We start from the raw sequence: 23564 nt of genomic DNA, 5'->3' as shown, positions 1-23564 counted from the left end.
TTCAAGCAAGAAAGCAGAGACACACTCAAAAATAGCTAATATTATTCTTTTTTTTTTTCTTTCTCTTTCTCTATCTCTGTCTTGCTCCTTTATTTTCTATAAGAAAAGCTGTCATGCAAAGATTAGGATGAACAATGGTGCTAAGAACCTTTAGGCTGTCCATCATCTATATAGGTTAACTCAAATCCAACCTAGAGCGGATTAACACCAGCCCCATGTTGTGCTTCTAAAAGGGTAATTAAGCATTTTATGGAACAAATACTTGAAACAATAGCATGCATAGTGCATATACATTGTGCCAATCTCTTGCGAAGTTCTTTCATTAGTAATAGTAATAAAGAATGTTACTAGTAATAAAGAATAATAATTCTTTATAGGTTATGTCAAATAAAATGCAGTCTATAGTTTCCCAATGCGCTATTTAATAATATGTGTATGCAATAAGTAATTTTAATGACTTATATATTGACTGTATGGTTGGAAAGAGTGCACATTAAATCCGATTTAACACCTGACTATAGCCACTGTCCATTTAAGAATCATGAGCCTGGTGTTAAACAAGCGTTCAATCTTTAATGGTGGCTAAATGGTGTAAATGTATCCTGTTTGTGTGTGAGCATGTGATGAAAAATTGCCAAACACACCTTTATTGTTTTGCCCTTAGGACAATAATCTGTTGCACTACATAACAACCAATCTAAGTGTAGCAAATTAGAGGTTCAACTCAAGGCATTCAATTATTTCAAAATGGCACTGACTCCATACATCAACTCCCCGTTGTAGTCCATTCAAGCATGACGTCTCGTCAGTGTAGCAAAGCTGTAGCCTTAAAGGACTGTGTTATCTTTTCGAAGACAGATTCAAGCCTGATAAACTACTTCATATACAATATATGTGTTGTGTAGTGTGGTGTGTGGTTATTGTTTTAAGTTTCTTTGTCAGGTTGGCGACCTTATCTGTCACCACTCTTGCCTGAGAGTGCTGATTGGTCAAGTGACTACAATTTACCAAACACACCAAAGAAATTTTATCCCACAGTGGCTTCCTGCCTCGGGGTGAAACCTCATGCTACACTTTACCTTCCAGTCGGAAAGTGAATAACAACCGTGGCATGCCATTTAATGATCTCGGACTGGCTTTCCCATTACCTCATAAGAGTGATGACTGGGATGTGAATATGTGTAACCTGATCCCCGATCAGCCTCTGCCCTTTCCAATGCTAGATGATTTCTAATAAGGTCAAGTGAATAAATCTAGAAAATAAGTGCCAGAGACCGTTTCTTTCTCACAGTGCTAAAATAAAACACTCTCTCGCACACCCGCTTACATGCTCTGGCCTTTTTCAATGTTCGCACTAAAAAGAAAGTCCTCTATTTAAGCACTTAATGTTTCCAAAGCTTCCATGGGCATTATTTAAAGAGCAATTATAAAAGGATGATGAATGAGGAGAGGAGAGGCTTTCTTTACTGTTCTGTATGCTTTAGGCTTGGCATGAAATGGCTTCTTTTTAGGCAGAATATGAAGAAGTGTCAGACAGTGAGCTAGAACAGACTGTAACGTAGCATTACTATAATCATAGGTTTGATTTTATAACTAATGTACTAATGTTGCTGTAAATTGCTAATGTAATATTTGGGACTACATGAAATATCTAAAGACAGATGAAGGATTTTGAATATAATGAATAGAAACTAGGGCTGTCAATCAATTAAAATATATTTAATCACGATTAATAGCATGATTGTCATGAGTTAACTCGTAATTAATCGCAACTTAATCGCAAGTTGTTCATGTTTTTGATACTCTAATCAACATTGGCATTTACAAATATGGATGCTTTATGCAAATTTATGTTTATTATTAGTAAAACCAAACTTGGAGCGTGAACACAATATATTTTTGTAAAAGTCTTACATTACAGTGTTTCAAATTATGTAAATCGTCAGGACACCAAAAGGAGCTTTTGCAATGTTTCCCACACGGACAGTTACAATTGCTGGATGTGTGCATCATTACGGTTTTTAAGACTTGGCGCATCAGCAAAACAAATGTTTAGTGGTTAAAAATAACTTTTCGGTAGATTTAAGAGTAAAGAAAGGATGTCGAGAATAAATGTGTTGCGTTGAAGGTTTTAATTTTGCCTCTTTTATATTTATTTATATTTTTAATAAAAATGTTCAAACAGAAATGCGCGCTGAAATAATCCTGCGTTAATAAAATTTGTGGCGTTAAAATGAATTTGCGTTAATGCGATATTAATCCGTTCATTTTGACAGCCCCAATATAAAGAGTTTGACGCAATGGCTTAAAATTACAAATGCCCTCAGCGTCCATCAGTGAACAGTTAAAAAAACAATGATAGAACTAAAATGAATGGATATTTGGTGTCGCCCAGATGATTTGTGGATGGGAGGAGGGGTTCTCTTTTGAGCCTGGTTCCTCTCAAGATTTTTTCCTCATATCATCTAATGGAGCTTTCTCATTAAGGATAAAATTATAGGGTCTAATTTATTAATTAAATATATTTTTACACATATATTTTTATATTTACAATCTAAAGGTTCTATACAAATAAAACTGAATAAAAAATATAGAGCTAATTGAGCTGATACCTGTTAATTTGAATAAACAATAGACATTCTAGAAATTATACATTTGCTAATTCTTTTTTTTTAGCTATGATAACTATGAGGTGAAATGTTTACATTGGTCTGAACAACCTCGATAATTATGTATTTCGGTTATTGAGATATTATAGGACAAAAAAAAAAAACAATTACATTGTAGAATGACTCCACTAATGGGAATCTCTCTGAATGTAAATTGCATTTTATAGCTTTTTACTATAGTACTACTTTCAACAAGAGAATAGCTGGAGGAGGGGCATTTGAAAAACAAATTACTGCTAATGGTTGCCTTCATAATCTTTACAATGATTGTAATATTTGCTGAATTTATCACCACTGCTAATGCATTATATCAACACCCAGTGTTCATTTTTCTTTCCCTGTATTGAGCCTTTTTTCTCCCATTTACGCAATAAACCTAATCTAATTATATGCACACAAGGAATATAAAAGCACATTCTGTAAGTACACCTGTTTGTGCCTAAAATATAATATGGCATAATTTTAAGTCAGCACACCCCGCGTGGCACCACAGGGAGTAATTTGAATGTAATGGGAGGTTTGTCAAAGCTTCCTTTTTGATTGGCTTCTTTTTTTTTTTTTTTTTCTTTGGGCTCTATGGTTGGAAATAACATGCAGAATATGCCATCACAGCTTTTGTTGTGCTCCTCTGTCAAATTATGCTGGAGTGGGATGACAGAATGGAACATCTGCAATGTATACGTGCCATAGAAAAGGAGTCCAGCATGAAATGAACTGGTTTACCATGAGAATGCATCTGCAGATGGCACAAAAGGCAGGGAGAACTCGGGTGCCCGTGTCCCCCCTTTTGTCCCACTTCATTAGTCTTTCTGAATGTATCCTCCTACAGCTCATTACAATTACTGATTAATTAGCATAGCAAGTGCCTGACCAAGGAAATAAAAAAATAATAAAAAAAATGCACATGTAAATCGTGTCTCAGTCGCCTGGCCATGACACATGCCCTAATTAAAAATGCAATCAGAACGACAAAGGAGAAAAATGAGGAAACCCATTCATTGATTTTTCAGCAACTGTTTTCTTTCTCTAGATGTGATTTATTACATGTTTTCTTCCTGCCTGACGAGTTGATGGCGTCAGAGCCTCAGGTTAGAGACAACGCCACTATGAATCAAGCCCATATGTCAGTTTGCTTATGAAAAGCAAAAGCATCAGGAAGCATATGTTACTGACAAATGCCAGTCACTTAACCTTGGATTCATTTGTCTAATCAACAGACTGATTCGTTTGATTGACAAACCATGAGATGCACTCAATTTGAGACGGTATAAATAACACACTTGTAGTGTTGAGAGTGCGGATAGAACTGATTTGGACGAGTTCCAGTCTGTGCTTTCATTTGGACCTGTGTGTCGAGGAGCGATTGCTTCACCCGAATCGTATTTATCTTTTGCTTGCATCGCCAGTGCTTACAGCTCGGTAGGAAAACAATTATAGGAAAACAGAGCAGGTTCTGTGTGACTGAGTGGTTAACTCAGTGTGAAAGTGTAGAGGCAATGAGAAGATAAAGTGGTGGACCTGACTGCCACCCTCCCAGTGTGAAAATTATCTCATTAATTCAGTTTCCCCTGGCCTCATGGTCTCTGAATGCTACAGAGACTCTTTCTATATTTCTCTTATTCTCTCTCTCTCTCTCTCTCTCTCTCTCTCTCTCTCTCTCTCTCTCTCTCTCTCTCTCTCTCTCTTGCTTTTCATAGCAAGTCAACATTAGCATACCCTGGTTTCCCATGGCAACTAGCTCAGAACGATTCCCCTCAGCTTCCTCAGCACAAAAGCAGAGTAAACACTAGAGTTTATCTTCTCCCAGTGTATGACAAATAGTATGACATGTTTGCTTGTCACAATGACTGGTTCTTTTGCTTCACCTGCAACTGCAAGCTGATTTGGCCTACAAATACAAAGACCTTCTGACACTCGTTCAGCAAAGGAGAATAAAATGTTGAGTTAAGCAGCTCTCTTTAAAGCCTGACAACGCCATTCTGAGCTATAAAATCAATAGATTCCATAATAGGATTATGACATTGCATCTGACCAAAAGTGAAACTGAAAATCGATTATCAATTAGTCGGAAAAGAATGACTGATATAATGATATAGTAGATACTTTAAATTTAGGATCTAATTCGTGAATGTTTAAATAACAAAAGGGTTTAAAGCAATGCTGATCCCAATTATTCATCATGAGAGGATACACCAAGCTACACATGAAACAGATGCAATTCTTAATGCTAATATACACTACTGTAAATGGACAAAAGTTGTGAGGACCTAAATATTTCTGTATGATTTGTATTATTTTGTGTATGATGATTATGATTTTGTAAGATGTGTATGTGCATTTTGAACATCCCATTACACATTTAGTCCCCATTTGCTGTTACAGTAATCTCCACTCTTCGCTAGATTTTGGAGTGTGCTTGTGGAGATTTGTGTTTATTCAGCCACAAGGGTGTTAGTAAAATCAGTTACTGATGTAGAGTGAGGAGGCCTGGGGTGCAGTTAGTGTTCCAGTTTATCTGCAGTCCTCTTAAGATCTTTCACTCCAGCCCATGTAAACCATTTCTTTATGGAGCTGGCTTTGGGCACAGGGGCACTGCCATGCTGTAACAGGTTTGGATCTCCTAGTTCAAGTAAAGGGAAAATGTCATGCTACATGATCCAAAGACATCTGATCCTATTGTGTGCCTCTAACTTTGGGGTAACAATTTGGGGAAGAACCACAAAGGGCTAGAAAAGTCAAGTATCCCAATGGTTTTGTCCATATAGTGTATTTCAGTATTCATGACCTGCACACACTTCTATCTAAAAATAAAAAAGATCTATATGATGACAAGGATTTACCTAAACATAACATGGGACTGTAAAAAAATATATAATTGGCACTTTTATTGATTTAAAGTGGGTAGTAGAGATTTGTATTTAGTTGATTTTTTTAATGAAAATTTGCACAGAATAAATTTACTGTGAGATTTTCTACATTATGAATGAGATGTCACAAATGTCCCACTGTTATGACTGGACACAGGCTACACTACCCCAGCATGTGATAATAGATGCAGGAAACATGAACACATGGTACTTATATGACCAAGCTAATTATGAAGGAAATTGATGGTTATTTTGAAATTTGACATGTTTTATTATTTACTGTGGCAATATGTGCTTACGGATGTTGCAAACAGAGCACACATCCATTCCTGTATAACCCGTTACAAATGTTTTGCACACACACCAAATATGTGTCTTACTAGCCTACTGAGAACCTTTCATAGATGAACTAAAGAAGCCTGTACCTACACATAAATCTATCTATAACCTAAGTAATAAAATTAAATAATAAACGCTAAAGAAAAAGGTTCTCCCATTCGGATCAAACAAATGTCCCTACAAATTCACACCTGTCAGTTCTCTGGCACATTTTGTTCCCTACCAAGATATAAATACATGCCCAGACACATGCATGTTTGTCATACTACTTTTGTGAGGTCTTTTCATTGACATACCTAATAAAGAATTTATTAAATAAAGGAAAAGGGAAGCTATTTTTTTGTTTTGTTTTAAACAACCGGTTAGAATTAACAATCCTTTTGAAAAAAAAAACAAACAAACATCCCATCTAAGACATGAAAGCATGCCCAGACAAACACATGCCTAATGAGGACTTTCAATTTTAATAATAATTAATGTAACATAGTTTACTAAAGAATTTAACACCTAAACCACTACCATAAATACTAAAAAATTTAACCTGCAGTTTTTGTAGTAAAATTAAAACTGGTAGATGATATTCCTATATTATTGCTACTACATGTCCCCACCAGGATATGAAAATGTCTGTCTGTCTGTCTCTTGCTCACACACACACACACACACACACACACACACACACACACACACACACACCTTTTATTGACATAATTAATAGAACTAAAGAATTCGGTAGACACCAAAACCATTACAATGATTACTAAAAAACAACACCAAAAAAAATGCCAACAGGCCTTTTAATGGAGACCTGCCAAATGTCCCCACAAATTTAATTCTTTATTATTCCTACTTATGTGTCCCCACCAGTATATTTCTGTCTGTCTCTCTCTCTCTCTCTCTCTCTCTCTCTCTCTCTCTCTCTCTCTCTCACACACACACACACACACACACACACACACACACACACACACACACACACACAAACTCTCTTGTACTAGCATTTTGGGGACCTCACATTGACATCATTATTAATGTAATCAATGAAAGCTGTATGCACACTTAGATCTAAACATAAACACACACATACACTCTCAGTTTTACTCACAGACACACACTCTCAGTTTTACTCACAGACACACACTCTCTCTCTCTCTCTCTCTCTCTCACACACACACACACACACACACACAGAGAGAGAGAGTCAGTCAGTTCAATCCGAGTGGAGGATTCAGCCCGGGCTTTGCAGCAGCTCCATCAGCTCCAGCTTGCGGACAGAGTCTCGGTGTCTCTCGGCTTTGCGAGGCTACAAACAGCCATTAAATATTTGAGCCAAGGCGCTGAGGGAAAACGGAGCGACATGAAAACCTCACGATCGACGTAATTTATCTCCCTTAGAAATCTGAGAAGGCGAGCAGCTGCAAGGTTTATTTTTTATCCGGGGACTCGGGAGTGAGAAGCTGGAGGAGCTGGAGAGGAATGAAGTGAAATGTCCGGGCGGCGCTGCGACGCGCTCTAACAGCGGGCTCTGAGTGCGTGATGGCCGCGATCCGCTGAGCTGGCCTTCCCGCTGTCTCTGTCTGGATCTCGGTGCGCGCTTGTGTGTGTATGTGTGCGCGCGCGCGTGCGTGCGTGCGTGCCTATGTGTGTGTGAGATCTCCAGCGGCTCGTTTCTTTCCCCGTTTTTGCCTTTACCATTCGGGATCTATGGAGTGCACATGAGCACCGGGGGATCGGGGACACCTTCAGTGGGGTAAGTGGCAGTGTGTATAACCCTGTCCTGTGCAGGAATCTCTATGCGCCCTCACCCACCCGGTTTTCTGCCCCTAGCTAAGCAGTTAGCCCGCCGGATAAGCGCTGTAGCAGGCTAGCAAGGCTCAGTTCATCCAGTGACTTGTGCATCTGTTTTGCATGTTAAAAAAATAAAAATAATTATAATAACAATATAATGTAGGAGAAAATGGCTATTGGTTGTCCAGTGCGGATCCATTTGGTTCATTTGCTGTTTCCCCCCGGATGTCTTTTCATGTCATTGCGTGTATATTGAGGGGTTATTGGGTTAAAAGGTGGTACCTAGTTGTCCTGATCCTCTTGATTTCCGACCTGAAAGCGACTATTTCTCTTATGCTAGAAAGCTCATGATTGGTGTGAACACTAATGCCGTGCTAGTTGTGTCCATGCCCTTCGCTTTGTCACACATCTCCAGCTAGCTCTTTGCTAGGCATGGGGTAGAAGCTCCGAGCTCCATACGAGTCTAGTCCGTGTAGGAAGGCGTGCAGTGATTTACCCTGAAACAATACAAACGCTTTTACATCATTTGTTCCTGGTCCCCGGTTTTTCACACGCAGCCTCATGAGATCAAACAAAATAAATGGAAGCTTTGTATCATTTTTGTAGCAAAAATCTCACCCCCACCACACACACACACACACACACACACACACACACACACACACACACACACACACACACACACTTCTTCAACCCTACACGCTAACACCTATAGAGTCATGCGAGTTAACAAGGCCCACTGAGCAAAGCCTCATCTCCTACAAAGGACCCCAAGGGAGGACATGAAGCAAACAATAATAACTGCATTCTTCTCTAAAATGTTTCGTCTCTATGATTTTGTTCGTATACTCCTTCCAATACATTGTGTTTTGTTTGTCCTCCGTATGGCGTGGACTCGAACAAGTCCAGATTAATTTCTCACCATTTCCTACACCTAAAACTGCACTCCCTTAAAAAACAAAACAAAACAAAAAAACCCAGTACGTTTGGTTGAATCAATAGCGTACCAGATCATTTCCTTACATTATTTATGTTGGTTCTTATTAGTAATTTGGTCAAGGAGCATGGTGGTGCAGGATGTGTCATTGCTCCACATGCTTCAGTACTTCCTCAGATCTCCAGAGCTCCACTTCATGTATGTGTGGAGTGTGTGTCTATGCTGGGTCTTTCTTTTTTTTTTTTATTCTTTTTTCCTCCCCCAGAATAAAAACATTCCAGTGGGTGAAATGGCTGCTCAAAATTGCCTCTAGGTGTGAATGTGTAAATGGGGGACTGGCATCTGATCCATGGTGTCTTTTTAATGTTTCCAGGATACACATTATGGATCCCACACCAAGATAAGGTGTTACTGAAGATGAATGCTTGGGCATATGCCATTTCCCACCCACTAACTCCTCCCCCCCCCCCCCCTTATCACACGACAGCTATCTCGCCGGTCGGGTAAAAGCCGGCTTCTACGTCTTTTCATTCTTCTGTTCGTGCTACTGAAAGGCTTTTCTGCAAACATGAGCTCATAGACTGCCCACGATCGGGTAATGCTGCCCTGAACACGCCAGAGAACATGCTCTATTTTTTTTTTGTTGCACTTTTGGACTCTTGGCTGTGGCATTGCCATTTATTTGATCTCGTAATCTTTTCGTTGATAAGGCGAAACTGTTTTTCTTCTTCTTCTAAAGGTTACAACATTTGACTTATTCGTTATACGGTGCTGTTGAGCCATAACCCAATTGAGACATAATCTCTGTTAAGCTCTTTTCATGTTCACATACACTTAATTTCCTAACCACGAATTCTGTGAGTATTGCGACAATGCGAGTAACAGCACTAATGTGCCACGAATGACAAAGATTATTTTCTGAGGGGTTTATAAGTGCCACGAGAGTTAATTACTAATAATGCTGCTGTAACAGAAGCTGGTTTATGAATGGTGTCAAATACAGAAAGTCTGTTTCCACTGGTGAAGTGAAATATAATAGAAATAAAACGCTAGTGTTTGCTGACCCGTTGTCCGAGACATTGACACCATTTTGGTGTTTTGAACTGATAATTACACATGACCTGTTATGATTTTTAAGACTTTTTAAAACTGTTTCTAATTTAGTCGCAAATCTATTGAGCAGATCGCATGCATTAGGTCAGCGGACACACTTTCTACCCCCTCGTCATAAGTACAGTTGAAATGATCTTCTTCTTTCGGCTGCTCCCATTAGGGGTCTCCACAGCAGATCATCCTTCTTCATACCCCCCTGTCCTCTACATCTGCCTCTTTCAACCCAACTGCCTGCATGTCTTCCCTCAGCACATCCATAAACCTCCTCCTTGGCCTTCCTTTTTTCCTCCTACCTGGTGGCTCCATCCTCAGCATTCTCCTACTGATATACCCCATGTCCCTCCTCTGCACATGTCCAAACCATCTCAATCACACCTCCCTCACCTTGTCTCCAAAACGTCCTACATGCGCTGTCCCTCTAATAAACTCCTTTCTAATCCTGTCCATCGTCGTCACCGTTGAAATAATGTTCATACTAAAAAAAAAAAAAAAAAAAAGGGTCTGGATGCCGTTTTTTTATTGTGTTGAAATTTCTACTGTATCCTGTCGGTTTCATTTTTCTGATCATCATAATCGCAAGCTTTTCTTGGAATCCGAGGGTTTCAGAACGCAAAGTGATGAGGTTACAGTGTAACAGAGTTTTAGACATTTTATAGTGGGTTACAGCATGGAGTTGTAACTAGCATGTGATTTTTATATCTTGTGGCTGCTCCCATTGCCAAGTGACTCGTAATTAAGCGCCCTGGCTGATTTGGTTTTCCTTGTGCTTAGCGAGCATGGACTGAACATATGGCACTACCTTGTTGTGCTTATTGTGTTTATTTCGCGCTAGCGTTTTGTTAATTGATTAATTGAGAATGAATGTCATTTCAGACTGTTAGTTGTTCATTTGTGGCCATTCAGGATTTAAAACTGCTTCTCCTTCCGCGCATGGGGTCTGTGATCGATAACAAACGCAGGGGTTTTAACGCTTTGTAGCCTCTTTAACGAACATATTGAGAGGAACTGATACTGCGAGGACGGAGAGCAGGTTTTGGTTTGGTTTAAAGTCGGGGCTTGTTCTAAAAATTGGTCAGCATTTAAGTGCTTGGTGTGGCGAGAGATCTTCAGTCGCAGCGAGGGGGAAATTCACCCGATCGTCAGTCCGGAGAAGAACCGTGGCGCATATCTTGGGGGGATGGTGTTTTCAGCCGAGGTGTTCTACAAACTTGAAGAGAACGTGGTGCAGTGCCTTCAGGTAGGTGGGGGCTGGTCTGGTTTTAGATTTATAGGCAAGCATCTGGGTTTTAAATCTGGTCCAGGAAGCGAGTAGACCCATTAATGGCTTGATTTGGGAGAACTTGTGAAGACCGAAAGTAAGTCGTACATCTGCGTTCTGGATCAAGGCTAAATAGTACACAGAGGAAGATCGCATGGAGCGAGTTGCAGTAGTGCATTCTCAGGATGTCCAAGAACTGGACGAGCAACCGAGTGGCCTCCATGGCATCGTCCCACTGCATGATCTCTATGTTGTCCAGGAAGATGATCACGACCTGGAGTTACATCTCTAAAGATTGTACAACGTCTCGGTTTCTTTTTCGGTTGATGAGCTGCCTCACGTGTTGAGATGCCTGATGGACATTTCTAAAACACGGGTCCTCTCCGAGGGAGAAAAGGAGAAGATAGCATAGCAGGGGTGCTGAAATGTGCGTATCGTCCATGTTCCTTTGTTACTACAAAGCTTTAAAGCCACTGAGGAATCCAGACAGTTGATGATGTACCTGCTGTTTTCAGAGCTTGTTATAAACTCAATAAGCGCAAACAACACGCCAGTAAAGTAGAGCAGTCGGTGTTACTCTTTTATAAGAAGCCTTGATTTATTTCAGCAGACTCTCCTCGTACTGATAGACATCGATGGATATCATCACGCACCTCACTAAGTGCACAGAAAATGAGCACCTGCCGGTATTAGAAGCTCTTCTGACAGTTCATACCTGTCCTTAACCTAAATTAAAGGTTACCGGCTATCAATCAGATTTGTAAGGTAATTGACGTCCAAGGCTTTAGAGCGTTAGAGAACGTTTTATGTTGCTGCCAAATAGGAAATTTCTCTGTTAGGATCATAGGGTTCTATATAAAACACTATAATACTTACATAAACGTATTACAGTTGAAATCTCATCATTTACGAATGAGAACCGATTTTATATTTCCACACGTTTTAATGTCCCTGAGACCGTTTAAAAATAATCCACAGTGGTGTCAAACCCTATCGCCGATGATATATGGACACCTTAACATCATCGTATGTGCTTGGTGAACCTCCCATTCCAGATTTAATCCTCTTTCGATGTTCTAATCACCTCAGTTCTTCTTGGAAGGCTTTACCAGATCTAGGGGTTTGGCTGTGTTGATTTTTGCACCTTCGTCTTCGAGAACGTTAGTGAGATGTCGGTATTCCAGTTCATGCCCAAGTTGTTCAGTAGGGCTGAGGTCAGGATTCTGTGCAAGAGTTGTTCCAGCCCAAATTTGGTGAAGTATTTTTTACGGAGCTCTTTTTGTACATTGGCATGTTGGGTCATGTTTGGATGTTTTTAATGCCAGGCAAGGAAGATTGTTTTAAATATTACAACATACAGAGACAAACAATTGTGTGCTTCCAAATATGTACCAACATAAACAGACAGAGAGACAGACGACAGAAAGACAGACAGATATGTTACTAGATAAAGAGTTAGTAGCAATGTAACTAGATAGATAGAATTGCAATTAGTAGCAATTGTGCAGATAAATATGTAAGTATATGTACAGCATGTAAATATATATATTAATTTAAACACGTACATAAAGTCTATAGCAGTAAAGAGAAGTGTAGACACTTTTGAAAAGTACAAGTAAACAGTTGTAAGTCTATGGCAGTGAAAAATGTGCAGACACTGATGTCAAGGAACAAGAAGTAGAAAGTTATAAGAAAAAAATGACTCCTTGTTGGAGCACACACTATTATTTACAAAAGGTTCGAAATAGAAGTCCTCTTTTTATTCATAAAAAAATGTTTTTTATGAAGGGTGCCATTATTTTCGGACAACCATGAATTCATGAATATGTATCCTTTTAGTCTCCACTTCATTAAAAATAAATGTGGAAAATGGTCCTGCTCAGGCAGTCTGCCTGTTAGAAAGCGTTTCTTCTCTCGGGTTGAGAAAGTGCCATTGTAAGTCGCCTCTCGCGTATTAAAACATTCAAAGCGCAAAACATTTGCATCAGCGAGTTCCCAGATTTTGACGGGTCAATTAACTGGTTCTGGCGCACAGCGGCATTACGGCTGGCGTTTTAGCCAGCGAAGCTTCCCGAAGATAAATTGCCCGGTGCAGATTTCTGTTCTGCTGTTGAGTGCAGCAAGGTGATGTGAGGATAAGGTCTGCTAAGTCACTCGCTCTCGCACTGACATTTTGTTATCCTGCTGCTATCTGGCAGGCACCCAAGTGGATTTTGGTGCAGTGGAGGAAGGAGACGGAAGATTGCTCTCTTCTTTTAAGACTTGACTGGCTCTACTGCGAACGCCATGTTTGACACTGTCGAGACTTCTTTTTATTTTTTTAGTTTTTCTTGTGTGTGTCTAGTACTTGTAATGTCTGGGTGTATTTTTTATTTATTTATTTTTTAAACAAACAAATGCTGTTTGCAGGAAAAGTCCTTTCCATTTATCAAGCGTCATTGTTGAACAGCGAGAAGATTTAATTTACCGTAATTTCCGGACTATAAAGCGCACCCATATATAATTTTACAAATATCTTTATTTTGAACATAAATAAGCCGCACCTGTCTATAAGCCGCAGGTGTCTACACTAATGTACTTTACACAGGCTTTGCGCTTCCTTTAGGAGCATAGCGGTATTTTGGAAATAGCATGCCACTGCATTTTCCGCTATTACTGCATGTGTGCAAGACTGAGGATTATGTCCTTATTATTTTCTGATGCTCATTTCTAAGTTTCTTTGACTAACCTGTAACGCTGTTGCCAAGAAAAATAAAAAAGCACGAGTTTTGGAAACCTGTCTGTGCTTATATGATTTCTGTTGCAACTGGAGTTAGCGAGCTCTCCCTTCACCCAGACTCAACGCGTTACAACGGCTTGCATCTAAACAGTAGCCGACCAAGAAAGTCATCTTGGCAAAAGAAAATCTTTTGGCATCGTCGTGCGTTAAAAAAAAACAAAACTTTTTTTCTCCCGATGCCGTGCAGCTCAGAACACAGGTGAGGTGCGTTTTTTTTTTTTTTTTTTTTTTTTTTTTGTTTCTGTTCGGAAATTTCATTGGTCTAATGTTATGGGGTTCAGTTTTTTAGCTTGAAGTTTGTGAAACCGGGAAAAACCCAGGAAAAATTTATAAATAAGCCACTTCGTTGTTTAAGCCACGGGGTTCAAAACGTGGGAAAAAAGTAGCGGCTTATAGTCAGAAAAATACGGTAAATATATATTTTTTGAGACATTGTAGGAAACCATGAAAATCGTTTCGCTCTTCGATATGAACACATCAGCAAAAAACCCTAAAAAAATCCCCCAACACTGAAGTCTATAATCACTGGAAACATTCAGGTTCACTACATTGCTGCTATACACGTATAAGCACTTTTAGAGCAATAAAGGAGGTTTTATATACGGTTAGTGGGTGTAGTAAAAAAAAGCTGTATTTATTTTTTTTTTCTCCCTTTTATGCCTCCTGTTTAATGTCCCAAGCTTTCGTTAGAGGAGTGACCATATTAAAGTTAGAAAAGCCTGCTTTACTGTGTGTTTTCCTTTATTACACTACGACGCTTGGTTTTTCCTTTGTCCGAATGACTAATCTCGACTTGTGCGTGTGTGTGTGGGTTTGTTGCGATGCACCTTGTCAACGTCGCTGTGTTTTGACTCAGAAGTAGACGTCAGCGAGACAGCGCAAGAAATCCGAGAGAACGGTAATCACGCTCGAGCTGAAGACGAGCTGCCTTTAGGGCGAGAGAGAACAAAGGGCAGACGAGTGGAAAACAGAATAACCGTGGTTCCAATTTTCTTCTTTTTGGCTACAGCAACTGGTAAAAGGTCGCAGTAAAAACGCGTCGTAGGGACGGCGTGTCGCGCAGCCTGTAAAACGAACGTAGTAGCAAATCTAAATCGGTGCGCTCGCGAAAGCTGTGACCAAGCGGTTTATGTAGGACTATGTATAAACTGCTAATGCTTTGCTTCTTAAGTGTTGCTTCAGGCTTAGACATATCTTACATAACCACTCGGATCCTGCAAGAATAGCTGCGAATTCATCTTTTCAGAAATGTATTTATGTTCAGCTAGATTTAAATATGCTATATGAATAAGAGGCTGCGGACAAATTCCACCATTAGTCCCCATTTTTTGCTGGTATAATAATCGCCACACTTTTGGGAAGATGTTCCAATAGATTTTGGAGTGTGTTTGTGGAGATTTTGCTCATTCAACCACAAAGGTGTTAGTAAAGTCAGGTACTGATTTAGGGGAGGTGAGGAGGCCTGGGGTGCAGTCAGCATTCTCATCCCAAAGGTGTTCACTAGGGTTGAGGTCAGAGCTCTACTGAAGTCCACAAGGGTGGACCAGGTTTGGGTCAAGTGAAGGGAAAATTGTTACTCACCCAGACATTCTAACATTTTGTGAAAGAACCACATGCCACTGGAAATGTCAGGTGTCCCAATACTTTTGTCGACATGGCATTACTTGATGATGTGTATAAATTAAATAAATAAATATATTTTTGGCTTTTTTTTTTTGTTTTGTTTGTAAGTGAAGATCAAATCAGGAATCTTGCTCATTGTTGCTCAGAGGTGCTTAACTGTTAATCTGTAAGAAAGAAAGCCATAGACTACATGTTTTAACAGATGACATCTCTTGTGCTTCAGAAGTCCTTGGAAATCCCGTCGTTTCTTTTCGAAGCACTTTTTTGTAACCATCGCTCGATGCACATTCTCCACGCTACAGCACGAACAAGCAGCGCGAGAGTTTTAGCTCGTAAGACCCTGAAGGACGTTTCAAAATGTCAACCTTTTGTTATCTTTAATTGGAAGAGCTGGAGATTTTTAGAAGGGAATGGAAAACCAAAGTAAAAAACGTACATAGTGAAAAACGATGCCGAATGCTTTTTAACGCTGTTCCTAAAAAATGAACTCGAAAACGAGTGAAATGAATGCAAGTTGGTATTCTTTTGAAATTCCTCATGTCTAAGTGGTTAAACCACAACCCAGGAACTCGATAGTCTGCTCAACTGAACTGTCTCTTCCTTGTTTGCATAGTGACATTGAATCAAGATGGCTGCTCCCCACGAATCGTGCAAAGTCCAATATCTCTACCTTCAGATAAGTTTATAGCATCGGCTTTAGATCAGTTCCTATGCAGACACTTGGTTCAGTCTATAAAACTCAACATACTAATCACTGGTTTGGAAAAGTAATCCTTCACTTTATCAATAATATTTAGCTCGCTGTAGGTTAAGGTTGGTTACTGTCATTGCCATTTCAGGCTGGAATTATTTGTGAATGTTGAAGGTTTGCAGTAATAAATAAGCAGATAGATACTCCGGTTTTTACCTGTAAAACTGAAGCTTGAAGCTTTTGATTTTAAATTTGAGAATCACGTACGATGACCACGCAAACAAAAGACACTCTTTCGCTAAGGTATCTGTGTTTTTCTTTTGTTCCCCCCCCTATACAGTGGTACCTTGACCTGCGATTTTAATTCGTTCCGTGGACGAGCTCGTATCTCAATTTGCTCGCACATCAAATCAGTTTTCCATATTGAAAATACTTAAAATGGCATTAATCCGTTCCAACCCTCAAAATGGGTAGAGGCGATAAGCGGAGGCGGAGGGAACACTAGTTTTTTACTATCACTCCTGTACACTACGTATTGCTAAACTTTAAAATTTTCACTTTTTCTTCTTTGCTTATCTTAATTTTTGTCACAATCTTCGCTTTCTGGCTTCGCTTCGCCATCTAGCACGGCGTCTCGAACTCGTAATTCAATTTTTTGCTCGCGTAACAAAGCAAAAAATCGACCGAGTGTCCGCTCGTACCTGGAAAACTCGTAGATTAATGCACTCGTAGGTCAAGTTACCACTGTACTTTCTGTCAACATACTGAACTGAAAAACCATTCCAATTTGTGAGTTCCTTCTTTCCAAGGCACCAGGAAAACATATATTTTAATGTTCTACTTTAAACAATGAAAAAAAGATTTTTGTTAAGGAAAAACATTAATTACACCGTAAAACGAATGAAAGCAAAGCACAGCCCCCATTTAATATCATTTAAAAGAATCTGTAACATTTCTATATTTTTTTATGACAAAGTTGAACTTAAGGTTGGATTTATTCTTGAATATTGGGTGGATTTTGTCATTTAAAAAAAATTTTTATTTTTATTTTTTTTATGCTGTTCCTAATCTGAATAGAGGTTGACTGTGGAACATGCGGTGAAAGATTTACTTGGTAAAATCATAAACGTCCAGTGCTTATAATTTTTTTTTAAATGTAACGATCGGTTCGGTCTGGTACCTCGACAGTGCCATGGTTTCCTGAAGTTCTCATAGGTTCTGTGGTAATGAATAATGCCATGCTGTCAGATTGTGAAAGAGCCGTGTGAGGAAATGGATTTGTGTTAATTCCCGCTTGCTTTTTCAGCCCTGGGTATATAATCATTTAGCAATAATGTGTGTGTGTGTGTGTGTGTGTGTGTGTGTGTGTGTGTGTGTTCTAAAGTGCTGTGTTTCTGGAGCCCTTTTAGTTAATGGGTAATGATTTTTTTTTTATTCTTTTTTTTGTGATCTGACCAACAGCTGATCCTGAGCAAAGACCAGAGAGAATGAATTGGGTTGGGGAGAAAAAAAAAAAAAAAAAAAAGGTTCTCAGGAGGTCTGACTCGTAACCTATTATCGCTTCCGATTGAATTGGTTGTAGACTGAAAAGAGAAATTAGTTTCTCCCACGCTTGGAATGTGTTTCCTCACAAGTAACATTACCCGAGCTTGAAAAAAGTACAAACAGTGTCTTTTGACCTCGACATTGCAGCCTGGCTTTTGGTGTCAAGACAACGACTGTGCTCATTCGAGCTCCATGTGATATTCGAAGGTCCCGAAAGATCACTTAAATCATTAGTAAGACCATGGAATCGAGGCTAACGACGGAGTTCATGCTGCTGGTTGAATCGTGGTGTTATTTGTATTGTGAAAATGTATCCCTGAGGATGGCACAAGCCCTTTAGTACTTGATGATGCAATGAGCTGTTGGCACCGTGCTTTAGTAGTCCCTGTAGCGTCATTAAAACAGCCTGCCGTCTGACATGGAAAGGGTTTTGGCTTGTGTACAGAGGAGCATTTCTCAAAAGTGTTCAACTTCTGAGGCACAGGATACCAAAAGTATTCAACCTGATAGACCAGCCGTATATCCTCTCACAGGAATCCATGTGCTTGTTTGTTTTATCAGTATCTAAAATGGTTAGAATGATTAACTATTAAAAAATTGTTTGAAGGTAAATAAATGGATATTTCAAAATATTTCAACTTGCAAGGATTAATTGAATGGGAAAACTGAATAAAATAGTGTCTCACTCAACCCCACTTGAAGGAAAAAGAACCTTATGCGAAGACACATTGCGTTAGTCAGGCGCTAACTACAAAACAAAACCACGGCAACCAGCCGTACCCTTAGAAGCAGGAATCCCTCCTGGCGACAGACATTTAACATTTAACAATTAGCAGTCTAAAGAGCGAGATCTTCTGGTTTAGATACCGGTAAAACGGCCCCTAGAAGGAAAAAGTCAAATTTCAGTTTACAATAGAGAATGAGTGTTACTCTAGTGACAGAATGACATTCTGAAAGTTTTTATTTTTTCCTCTTGTTCATGTTCACCCTTGTATGTTTGAGCTAGAGGACATGTAATAGTGATGGTATAGAGAGGAGAAAACCCACACGGGGCAAAGTTGGAGATAAAATTTAAACCTTATTTGACCAGAGGTTGCTGAACACACAAACAGTGATGTGTTTAGATTCATACCTGTAGCCTCTGACCACTTTTCTTTTTCTTCCAAAGGTCTTGACGTTGATATACTTGACATTGAATCTATGACTGGTCAGATAGTGTGGATGCTGGATATTTCATTGATGCTCGTATGCTCTCCAGTGATAAAAAAAAACGCTTCCGCATGTTATCATGTTATTTTGCAACAACGTTCTCCTGCAACTTGAGATTGTATTTTGCTTAAGGGCAGAAACACACACACACTAGTGTTCTGTATTGTTTAAAGTCTATGTTGACACTCTTGATGTCACCCAAATAAGGATGGGTTCCCCCTTTGAGTCTGGTTCCTCTCAAGGTTTCTTCCTCATAACATCTAAGGGAGTTTTTCCTTGCCACAGTCGCCACGGCTGCTCATCAGGGATAAATACACCTCGTTCACCTTAACTGTTAAATTCTTTCAAGCTGCTTTGAGACAATGTCTGTTGTGAAAAGCGCTATAGAAATAAACTTGACTTGACTTGACAGTTCTTTGGTACTAAACAGAGAGGTCAGATTTTCAGTTTGGATCCTGGATCATTGGGTGGCATTTATATTCTCTGCTGTATAAAGTGTAAGTAAATGCTTAAGCCAGTCCAATACATTAAAAACTGTTGGGTTTTTCGAATGTAATTTTTAAACACCAACTGCAGTTAGTTGTGTGACAGCTGACCATACGTATCATATGTGCTGTTTAAACATCTATTTCCACATTTAGTCCCTCATTTATAACAACATATAACAGAAGCCCCTATTTAGAACATCCACGCTTCTCGGAGGATGCTTGTGGAGATTTGTGCTCATTCAGTCACAAGGGTGTTAGTCAGCTACTGATATAATGTGGGGAGGCTTGGGGGGCAGTCAATGTTTCAATTTATCCCAAAGATGTTCAATAGGATTGAACTTTGAGGACTATCGAAGGATGATCTTCAACTCCAGTCCATGTAAAGTGTAAAATGTTCATGGAGCCATGAACAGTTTGGGAAAGAACCACATATGGCTAGAAAAGTCAGGTGTCTATAATAGTGTTTATATATCGTATTTTCTCCCTGCCCTTAAATTGACATTGTGTAATTGATGGCCTTTTCTCTTGACCGATGTTTCAGCTTCAGTCGTTTATTCATATAGACAGCCTTTCTTCTTTTCCTGGCAAATTCCCAAAGGGCCGTCGACAATTACATACTTCCTCACAAGTGGGTCATGGTGAGGCAAGGGCAGTGCAATTTAAACAATGCCAAGTGGGAGACCGTCAGCAAAACACAGGCATCTGTCTGTTTGTGGTCGCTGATATGTTCCTTTTTTTAACACCGTTGCCATGACTCTTCCTGGCACCTGGTGACAGCCTTCTGGGTTTGTCACCTTAATGAAAAGATTGAAGTGTTTTAAAAAAAAAAAAGGATGGTCATCGTGCCCCTTGTCAGTCAAACTTGTTTGGGATCAAAAGGGTTCATTACTTGCAGATTGGTGGCTTTAAAATTGGAGAGATCTTCTATGAGAGAGCTCATTCCTGCTACATATTTAACAGTTCTGGAGAGATCTTTGATTATATAGAACATAGTGCATACATTCTCTTTAAAACTACCAATTTGATGCCTGCTCTATATAATCCTTGAATACAAAAACCAACGACAACCAGGTCAACCAGTTGTTGACCTAATTGTTAAATATGAATCTAAAGATTTTTCTAAGGTAAAGGCCAAATTACTTGTCCCTCGCAGGCCACGTTAATATAGTCAAAATGACCACATTGGCAGAATTTTTAAAATGTTTTTATTCCAATGTTTATCACTTTTTTAAAGACCTGCCGTGAATATGAGCGGAACCGGATATGAAATCTTGCATCAGAGTCGAAATATATACCTTCTGCTCCTGTTCAACACTGCAAACCAAGCAGATTTTATTCTAAAGTTGATTTTCTTCCTTTACTGCTGTTATATAATACTAAGGGGTTGTGATAACGCTATAATTAGTGTTTTCTTTGTTTCTTTTTTCTTTTCTAGAGGTCACACCGTGACCTTGTGCTAGCTCAAACATTGGACTTCTAATCAAAAGATAATGTGTAAGACACCAAGCTATCACCTACAGAGTGGTCTCTTTCCCCTCGACTGCTGAATTTTATAAATCAGATCATTGTAAGTCGCTCTGGATAAGTCTGTCTGCCAGGTGCTGTAAATGTGAACATGTTGCTCTTCTGTGGGTCACTTGTCCACATGTGATACAATTCTGCAAGCCATAGTTCACCAAACTTGAAATTTGGAACACAGTGAAACTTTGTTTGTTTCCCTCCCCCAGTATTCGCATGGATATGAAGGGAAGTCATTGGAATAAGAAAAGTGTAATGTGCCCTCCTCTTTAATCAAGAACATTTCTTTACTGCCATGTGAGGTGCTGCACATGTCTGGCAATTATAGACTTTACCTTATGGACGGCTAAAATCCAAGTGCGCTCTTTTGAACACGTTTATCTCCCAAACCAAATTGCGTTACATAATCACCTCAAACTATATCCTTGCTTGACTGTTATACAGTAAAACCTTGTTGTACGAGCAACTAATAGTATGAGCAAACGGAGATACGAGCAACCTTACTTGCAAAATTTTACCCCATTTCACAAGCAAATATCGATGGCACGAGCAAACCCATGCTGCTGGTTCCCTGTTTTTGGCAGAGGGAAGCATCAGTCGCTCAGTTGATGACGTATCACTCGGTCGCTCTGGTTGTTCAGTGCAGCAAAACTTTACTTTTTTTTTTAATATTTTTATTTCACTAGAAATCTTGAAAAACGTCTCCCAAGAAAATCAGTGATGGTGCTGTAAAAACGAAAGTAAATAGAATTACCATTGAAACCAAGAAGGTTATGAGCGTGGTGTGCGTCTCACACTCCCAATCAACCACTACCACATGGCTAAGTGTCAAATTATGTTTACATTACGGTAATTTGCGGTGTATTTGTTTGTTAAAATAGGCTACAAATACTTTTTAAGTGCAGAAATAAGCGATCGAATGAGGTCTCAGAACGGATTAAATCACTTTTACATTCATTCTTATAGGGAAAATCAGTTCGAACGTACAGGCAAATGGACCTACGAGCAATTTTCAAGAACGAATTATGCTCATACAACGGGGTTTTACTGTATAAGAAACTCTGGAAATCTTGGTCCACTTGTCTGTCTTTCACAATAAATAGCTAGTAATCAAGACACAACAGCAGCGGTAGTTATGAAACTCTTATACAGTGAAGTCGCCCTCACAGCACCTTTCACTTTCTTAATTTTGAAACATCCATTTCATGTTTTGCAAGCAACAACATTCTCAGCTAGGCGATTCGCAAGAGAAAAGTTGTATATACGCTAATATAGGATGCAAAAAAAGTTTCAATGTAAACACATTTTGAAAAACTATACACATTTCATGTTGATCTTTTCGTGAGTGGGACCATGTTTTTCAAAAATAGATAAAACACGTTTTGGTAGCCAATGTGAAAACGATTCCTTATGCCATCATCCGTCCCAAGTTTAGTGTCCAAGATTTATTTTTCAATGGAATTTAGTTTAATGTTTTTCTTTATAAGTTACCCACAATGCCATTCAACTACTTGATGAAAAGGCCTGGTGTACAGCTTGAACGGCCATGCTAATACTAGCTATTCTTTTTGAAGACCACATTGCTTGATGAAAATGAGGAACCTCTTTAAGTGGTGTAACAGTCCCATAGAGGGCACTTAAATTCCAATGATGCCATGGCCTTCAGTGGGTAGGAGTTCAAGATTTTAAAGACATATAATGTTACTTCAGCTGCTGTTTGAATGACTTAACAGATAAACATGGCTTCACATTGGGGGGATGGTCTTCATGTGTGCCCATGCTGAGCATTTACATTTACGGCTTTTGGCAGTCTCTCTTATCCAGAACAACTTAGTTAAATTATTTATACTACTGAACAGTTGAGGGTTAGAAGGCCTTGCTCAAGGGCTCAAGAGCTAGCAATGTGGGATTCTAGTTGTAGGATACTAGTTGTAGGATACTAGTTGTAGGATTCTAGATACTAGTTGTATGATTCCAGTTGTAGGATTCTAGATACTAGTTGTTGGATTCTAGTTGTAGGATACTAGTTGTAGGATACTAGTTGTAGGATTCTAGATACTAGTTGTATGATTCCAGTTGTAGGATTCTAGATACTAGTTGTTGGATTCTAGTTGTAGGATACTAGTTGTAGGATTTTAGATACTAGTTGTAGGATACTAGTTGTAGGATTCTAGTTGTAGGATACTAGTTGTAGGATTCTAGATACTAGTTGTAGGATTCTAGTTGTAGGATTCTAGCTGTAGAATACTAGTTGTAGGATTCTAGCTGTAGAATACTAGTTGTAGGATTCTAGATACTAGTTGTAGGATACTAGTTGTAGGATACTAGTTGTAGAATACTAGTTGTAGAATTCTAGTTGTAGGATTCTATATAATAGTTGTAGGATACTAGTTGTAGGATTCGAGATACTAGTTGTAGGATTCTAGTTGTTGGATTCAAGATACTAGTTGTAGGATACTAGTTGTAGAATTCTAGATACTAGTTGTAGAATTCTATATACTAGTTGTTGGATTCTAGTTGTAGAATTCTATATACTAGTTGTTGGATTCTAGTTGTAGGATACTAGTTGTAGAATTCTAGATACTAGTTGTAGGATTCTAGTTGTAGGATTCTATATACTAGTTGTTGGATTCTAGTTGTAGGATACTAGTTGTAGGGTTCTAGATACTAGTTGTAGGATTCTAGATACTAGTTGTAGGATTCTAGATACTAGTTGTAGGATTCTAGTTGTAGGATACTA

At 39.1% G+C, this 23564-nt stretch overlaps 2 protein-coding genes across 2 annotated transcripts in view; both read left to right on the top strand.

Moving 5' to 3' along the window:
- The window catches only part of spg11 (SPG11 vesicle trafficking associated, spatacsin), a 282063-nt gene that overhangs the window by 110235 nt on the left and 148264 nt on the right, over window positions 1–23564 (top strand). The gene's annotated exons all lie outside the window — the stretch shown is intronic.
- Window positions 6146–23564, top strand: part of znf609a (zinc finger protein 609a) — a 124841-nt gene continuing 107422 nt past the window's right edge. Inside the window, exons 1-2 of the mRNA XM_083546121.1 lie at window positions 6146–6995; window positions 7067–7625. The gene's annotated coding sequence lies outside the window, so the exon portion shown is untranslated. The remainder of the gene's footprint in view (window positions 6996–7066; window positions 7626–23564) is intronic.

Source organism: Silurus aristotelis (assembly GCF_946808225.1).
Source record: "Silurus aristotelis genome assembly, chromosome: 7".
Lineage (NCBI taxonomy): Eukaryota > Metazoa > Chordata > Actinopteri > Siluriformes > Siluridae > Silurus > Silurus aristotelis.
This window is presented reverse-complemented; position numbering and strand designations above follow the sequence as displayed.